We start from the raw sequence: 7922 nt of genomic DNA, 5'->3' as shown, positions 1-7922 counted from the left end.
TAAAATGTTGACATTTCTTTGAAACTTGGAACTACTGAATTTCATTTTTCCAAATGGTTTTTCATTTTTTTCTTAGTGGTGCAAGTTGTCTTAAGTAGCTTAGGAAGTCAATCTCTACAAAGTACTTCTGTCTGTTGTCATTCTGATAAAACAAAAAATATTCATTAACGTAACTATATGTGTATTTTTTTTTTTTTGCTATAACACTTAACACATGAACAGACATCTATTATTTCTCCACTAAAACAAAAGAGTACAATAGTTTTCTTCTATCAGTATTGTATTTTAAAAAGGTTAACATTAAAAACAAAGAACCGTTATTTTCTTTGAAATCATCAAATTTCTTGCACATCTTAAATTTCCTTCTTCTGTCTGCGTTTGTCTGCCAATTTATTCAGAAATTTCTTTAATTTCTTTTAACGAGGAATGATGCTGCAATGAGTATTCTTTGCAACTTCTTCATTTGTATAAAAGAGTGAACACAGCTTACAGTAAAACCCTGTTTTAGGTATCACATGGTCTATACCAACAGGAACACTGGGCTGATACGGTCCAATTCTATACTTATCTGGGATTGTATAGTCCTCCTTGTTCTCATCACTCTGACCATCTGCGTTTTCACTTGTATCTTTGTTGGGATCATCAGCATTCTCAGAAGATTCAGCACCTGGTTCTGTGTTTTCCTCATTTTTAATTCCATTTTCCAACGCTGCTTCATTTTCTTGATCAAGTGCCTCGATCTTGTCCACCTTAATTTCAACCAACCCATCATTTCTGTCACCAGATTTAAATGCCATGACCTATTTACGAAGTTTCTGAAGTTCCGAATCTTTCTCATCACCAACCTCATCCAGAATGACAAATCCTTCCATACTCCCTGGGAAATGACACTTTTTAAGTTTTTTTCTTTGCTGCTGCTGAAGCACTTGCATCTTTTTTCACAGCATCTGAAGGTTCCTTTTCCCCATCAGAAGCCACATCACCTAAATTAGCAAGATCGGTCTCGTCTCCCACTGAACTGCCACTTTCTAGCAGTGCTGCTGCTGCTGCTTCTTCTACAAGTAGCTCATCTTCAGATTCAAGAAGCATATTAGGTTCCTGCTCTGTCTGGTCATCCCTTGTGTCTTTCTCACCGTCTTCACCGGACTTCTCTTCTTGTTCTTTACCTTCGGTTGAACTTTCAGCCTTCTGGGAACCATCTTGGTTTTCTTGTCACTTGGAGATTCTTTGTCATATGGAGAGTTCTTAGGCTGCAGCCGCTGCTGCCACCTCTCGCCAGCACAGTTGCTGCGGCGGATTGTGGGAGCCTCCGCTCTTCGGGAGAGTTGTCTGCTGGTGCTCCACTTGAAGAAGATTCTGCAGTCCTGATTGATCCTTTTTCTTGGCATTACCATTTTTTGAAGCAAAGTTAACCTAGCTTTCTAGTTTGAGCTTTCTTTTTGGCCGTCTTAAAAAAAAAAATGTTTTTTAATCTATAGAATAGATAAGAGCTAGTTCTACAATGTCCAAGTCATTCCAGTAGTCATCTCTCAGTAGGGATTCACAGGGTCATGGGCATGACCTGTCTGCGGCAGAAATAGGCCTTCCTGCTGCTGCTACCCAGTATTTTAAGTATGCCAGCATCTCTTGAAAGGATAGACCAGGGTACTGCATGCCTTGCTAGTTTAATGAATCTTGGAATGGGTTCTTCATTGAATCAACAAGGAGCTCATAGTGTACTGTCTTCTGCTAGTACTTCTTCCCATCATTTGCAGTCTATATTTAACATTGGAAGTAGAGGTCCACTCCTTTTATCTTCTCAACACTCTGGAGATGCAGACCAGGCCAGTAATATTTTGGCCAGCTTTGGTCTGTTTGCTAGAGATTTAGATGAACTGAGTCATTATCCAGAGGACAAGATTACTCCTGAGAATTTGCCCCAAATCCTTCTACAGCTTGAAAGGAGGAGAACTGAAGAAGGCCCTACCTTGAGTTATGGTACAGATGGCAGGTCTGCCACATGGGAGCCACCATACACAGTACCTAAGGATGATTGGGAAGAAAAAAAAGGCACTTTAGAAGAGTTTTGATGATCGTGTTCCTAGTCTTAACCCAGTGATTGATTATGACCATGGAAGTCATTCTCAAGAATCTGGTTATTATGACAGAATGAATTATGAAGATGACAGATTAAGAGACTGAGAAAGGTGTAGGGATGATTCTTTTTCTGGTGAGATCTCAAATAATTATCATAAATTTGACAGTGAGTATGAGAGAATGGGATGTGGTCCTGGCCCCTTACAAGAGAGATCTCTCTTTGAGAAAAAGAGGGGCGCTCCTCCAAGTAGCAATATTGAAGACTTCCATAGACTCTTACCAAAGGGATATCCCCATCTGTGCTCTATATGTGATTTGCCAGTTCATTCTAATAAGGAGTGGAGTCAGCATATCAATGGAGTGAGTCACAGTCATCAATGCCAGCTTCTTCTTGAAATCTACCCAGAATGGAATCCTAACAATGATACAGGACACACAATGGGTGATCCATTCATGTTGCAGTAGTCTACAAATCCAGTGCCAGGAATTCTAAGACCCTCCACTTTCCTCATTTCATCTTGGGGGACCAACAGTTGGACCAAGAGGAAATCTGGGTGCTGGGAATGGAAACCTGCAAGGACCTAGACACATGCAAAAAGGCAGAGTGGAAACTAGCAGAGTTGTTCACATCATGGATTTTCAATAAGGGAAAAACTTGAGATACCTAGTAGAACCATTTGGAGTCATTTCAAATCATATGATTCTAAATAAAATTAATGAGGCATTTATTGAAATGGCAACCACAGAGGATGCTCAGGTTACAGTGGATTATGATACAACCACACCAGCATTAGTATTAGGCAAGCCATTGCCAGTTCATTTATCCCAGAAGTATAACAGAATAAAGAAACCTGAAGGAGAGCCAGATCAGAAGTTTGATCAAAAGCAATAGCTTGGACATGTGACACATCACAGCAATTTGCCCCATTCTGGCTATTCTGATAGTGTTGTCCTCAACCTTGCTGAGCCTTATTGGAAAATAAAGAATTACACATTGATGATGATGAAAATTCAGGCTTTTATTGAGATGGAGACAAGAGAAGATGCAATGGCAATCATTAACCATTGTTTGAAAAAAGCCCTTTGGTTTCAGGGGAGATGTGTGAAGGCTGACCTGTCTGAGAAAAAAACTGGTACTGAGGATTCCTAACAGAGGCATTGATTTCCTGAAAAAAGATAATATGTATTATATTCTTTATGTTCTTTAGATTTCTATCTCTGTATCTTAAAGTATATGGATGCTTTCTTCTGCCATTTAAAATCACCTATTGAAAACCTCTAGAAAATCTTCTATTTTAGTCTTTTTACTTTTCAACTCCAGAATTTCCATTTGTTTCTCTTAGTGTTTAGTTTCTCTATGGGCATTCTGTCTATGATGAATCACTGTCATCTTTTTTTTTTTTTTTTAATTCTTTGAAGATGGTTTTCATTTTTTTTAACATATTTATAATAGCTGCTTTAAAAACTTTGTCTGCTAGTTTTAATATCAAACACTTTCTATTGGTAGCATTTTAATGGTATCAGGGGAACCACCCCCGATAATTCAATGTAGGTTCTTTTCTATTTCCCTAAGTGTCAACCGGTCTGAGAAATAAAAGGAAAGAGTACAAAAGAAAGAAATTTTAAAGCTGGATGTCTGAGGGAGACATCACATGTCAGCAGGTTCTGTGATGCCCCCCAAGCTGCAAAACCAGCAAGTTTTTATTAGTGATTTTCAAAGAGGAGGGAGTGTATGAATAGAGTGTGGGTCACAGAGATCACATGCTTCACAAGGCAATAAAATATCACAAGATAAATGGGGGCAGAAAGAGATCACAGGACCGGGGTGAAATTAAAATTGCTAATGAAGTTTCAGGCATGCATTGTCATTGATAACATCTTATCAAGAGATAGGGTTTGAGAGCAGACAATCGCTCTAAAATTTACTACGCAGGAATTTCCTTGTCCTAATAGGCCTGGGAGCACTACAGGAGTCCAGGGCTTATTTCATCCATTATCTGCAAGCATGTAAGACAGACATTCTCAGAGTGGCTATTTTAGAGACCTGCCCCTGGGAATGCATTCTCTTTCACAGTTCTGTTCCTTGCTGAGAAAAAGAATTCAGTGATATTTCTCCTATTCACTTTTGTAAGAAGAGAAATATGACTCTGTTCTGCCCAGTTCTCAGGCAGTCAGACCTAATAGTTATCTCCCTTGTTCCCTGAACATCGCTGTTATCCTGTTCTTTTTTTAAGGTGCCCAGATTTCGTATTGTTTAAACACACATGCTTCATGAACAATTTGTGCAGTTAACACAATCATCACAAGGTCCTGAGGAGACACACATCCTCAGCTTACGAATATGACGTGATTAAGAGATTAAAGTAAAGACAGACATGGGAAATTACAAGAGTAATGATTGGGGAAGTGATAAATGTCCACGAAATCTTCACAATTTATGTTCAGAGATTGCAGTAAAGACAGGCATAAGAAATTATAAAAGTATTAATTTGGGGAACCAGTAAATATCCATGAAATCTTCACAGTTCATGTTCTTCTGCCATGGCTTCAGCTGGTTCTTCTATTCGGGGTTCCTGACTGCCCACAACATACTGGTGTGTGTGTCATATGTTCTGTTGTCTCTTAACTTTTCACTGAAAAATTGTCATTTTTGATACTATATTTTTAGTGAATTCTAAGTTCTCTTCCAAGGATTGTTTTGTTGCTCTTTTTTGTTGTTGTTATTGGTTAGCACCTTGCCTGGATTAAATCTGAGCAATCTCATGACATTAGTTCACAGATATTTCTCATCAATTTTTGGAATTTAAATCTAAATTTTTAAGCCTGAGTCCCTAGGGATTGCTTCTGTGTTTATATAGCTTAGTGTTCATGTCATCATTAGGCAAAAGTTGTACTTATACATCTTGAATCTAAAGGCTACCACCCTTACTAGTGGTCATATGTGTGTGTGTTGAAATAATGGATTCAAGGTGTTTCACAAGTATGTTTCACTCTCACTTTGGCTGACCGTCTTGTATCTTTTCTGAAGTTGGGCACATTCCCACAGTTAGCCAGGAATGTATGGATAGATGAGGCCCACTTTAGTTTCTCCTACAAACGCACAGCCTTACAGCCAACCATAGGAATGTATGGTGTGTTTATTATAACCCCTTAGGGTTATTCATTTCCTGGAACTTTCTTTTAAATTGTTGGCTAATCTGCCAAACTTTAAATCTGGTCCATTGTTTCTCATACATAATCACAACCTCTGGCTAATGGATCTGCTGGCCTTTGTCATTCCCGCTCTCTAAACTCGCTTATGTTACTGTAAATCTCACAATATATTCCTCTCTGAATCTGGAGATCCAGGGTCACTATGGGCTCTCTTTGGTGATGAGGTGTTTTGTTTTTCATGACTGGTCTTTGGTAGAATAACTGAGTAACTGAGGCTGAGTTAAGGGAATAAAGGAAGACTCAGATAAGAATGTCATAGTCTCATATTATTTTGGACCAAGGTTTAGTAGTTTTCATGTATAAATCTTTTTAAATTTGTTGTATGTCTTTGTATATCTTTACCAGAGCTCTGATATATATCTCTATATATATCTCTCTCTATATATATATAAATATATGTATTTAAATATATCTAGTTTGATCATTGCTTTTAGGGAAGATCTGATGATAACCTCATCCCATCCTGACATAAAGCTCATTGAAATGTCTTTCTTTGCTCCTTTCAACAGATGTATGTTATTTCTGATGAGTGCAAGATTCTGACATTACAGTTTTGTTTTCTTCCCCTCAAGTATCTATAGATTGTCTTTTACAGTTTTTTACATTGAGTCATTAGTGATAGATTCAATGATTGTATGATTCTTTTTTTTTTCTTTTAAAAATCTTCAAATTTCCCCTCTGAAACTTTGTAGCATATATTCATTGTCCCTGGAGTTTAGCAGCTACACTAAAGTTCAACTCATGGAATCTTTTTTATAATATGTGAAACTCAAGAGAATTTGCCTCTCCTCTAATGATCACATTCAGCAAATGTTCTATTTGGGTTTCTTTTGAAGAGATCCAATGATATCTGCCTGGATTCAGTTTCAAGAAAAGAAAGACAGGTTATATATTTTGTATGGCCATTTATTTTAGCCTGCTGCTAAGAGATACAAGGGCACCCACTCTCTGACAAAAATATCTTCGAAAACTTGCTGTTTCAGAATTGCAATTGTGATTCCCTCAATATGCTGAAATTTAATTTCTCCAAGGATAAAGTTGGAATAAAGAGTTTAAATTATATACCAAGGCCATATTTTTTGTTCATCCATAAAATTTAAAGAATCTGATCATTTTTAATATTTGATATAGTATTATCAAAAATCCAAATAATTTGAGACATTAGAGTTGAAAGACAGTGATAGTATATCATACCGCAAAATATACACCACATAGGAAATACATTTAAAATGTTAATTTTTGAGCTCAGAATTTCCTTTGAATCTCTCTCTTTTGTTTACCATAACATTTGCAAGTTATTCTATATAACTATTTGCAAGTTATTCTGACTTTTCTCAAAACCCTTTTATTAGAAGCAACCATATTCCGACCTAGGTGATTTATTCGTTTCTTATATCCCTCTCCCACCCCCAATTAGATTTGCTATCATATTGTTACCCACATATTTACAGAATCCTATACACACACGTATCTACTAAGAATCCAAGATTATATGCCAAACAAAGTGTTTTAAAATTACTGATCAAAACATTTAAGTATTTGCTTTCTATCCCTGAAAAAGAAATTATGGTGGGCTTGTTAGTGTCTCTACCTGCAGGGGGATTTTATTTCCCTATGCTCTTGAACCTAGGAGTGGCCAGATAAATGTTTTGGGTCACTTCAGAGCTGATGTTTTAAGAACTCATTAGTTTGCCATGTTTCTTTTTCCACAACACCAACAATATTCTAGGTATGAGCTGCTCTGCCTATTACAGATATGGAATTAAGGCAATGTGGTATAGAGCAAAAGCTGACCCTCAATGAACATTTAACTTAAGTGACACACATTAGTTCTTACAAGCTGATGAGAATTGGGAACGATTTATGATCAAAGCAAAATTTAGCTTATTCTGATCAACATACCTTTAAAAAATACAGTTTTCTCATACTTCTTTTGAAAGGTCAAATACAAATTCACATAAAATGCTTTCATTTTTTATTATATTCTCTGCAAAACTAATGATAAGAGAAGGCAGCTATGGTAAAGAAAACAATCTGCCTTTCTTATGTATATTGCCATTACTATTGAAATATTTCACCTCTGCGTTATTGAATTTTCTTCAGTTTTCATGAACTGCATTCCCAGACAAACTACAAATCACACACCAAGGATTTTATCTGAGTCTGCTTATTTAGTAGACTTACCATTAATCTGCTTTAATGAGACCTAGTAAGGCCCATAACCCTGCTGATGTTCACAGATATGAGTAAATCCAAAGTCAGACACTGGGCTACCCAATTACAAACTGTGAAACCCAGATATCAGAGGCACAGTGAGAATTGGTTGAGCAAATGAAAGAAAATGAAATAAATATTAACAACTTGGGAGCCGCCAAGTAAATTATTTGGCCAAGCATTGCTCTAGGCCAGAACCTAAGAAAAATTTCTGTAAAGGGCCAAACAGAAAATATTTTAAGCTTTGCAAGCAATATGGTAACTGTTGTTGTAGTGTGAAATCAGCTGTAGACATACAATCGATATGACTGAGACTGTGTTAAAATAAAATTTTATTTATAAAACTAATATTTCTTAAATTGAATATTAACATTTTATTATATGAGGTACATCCCAATCTATACCATTTTTAAAACCTG

At 36.7% G+C, this 7922-nt stretch overlaps 2 pseudogenes; one reads left to right on the top strand and one right to left on the bottom strand.

Moving 5' to 3' along the window:
- Positions 1-262: 262 nt before the first annotated feature.
- LOC103225891 (matrin-3 pseudogene) lies at positions 263-1394 on the bottom strand (annotated as a pseudogene).
- A 107-nt stretch (positions 1395-1501) lies between these two features.
- Positions 1502-3284, top strand: LOC103224340 (matrin-3 pseudogene; annotated as a pseudogene).
- The last annotated feature ends 4638 nt before the right edge of the window (positions 3285-7922 follow it).

Source organism: Chlorocebus sabaeus, chromosome 20, assembly GCF_047675955.1.
Source record: "Chlorocebus sabaeus isolate Y175 chromosome 20, mChlSab1.0.hap1, whole genome shotgun sequence".
Classification (NCBI taxonomy): Eukaryota; Metazoa; Chordata; class Mammalia; order Primates; family Cercopithecidae; genus Chlorocebus; species Chlorocebus sabaeus.
This window is presented reverse-complemented; position numbering and strand designations above follow the sequence as displayed.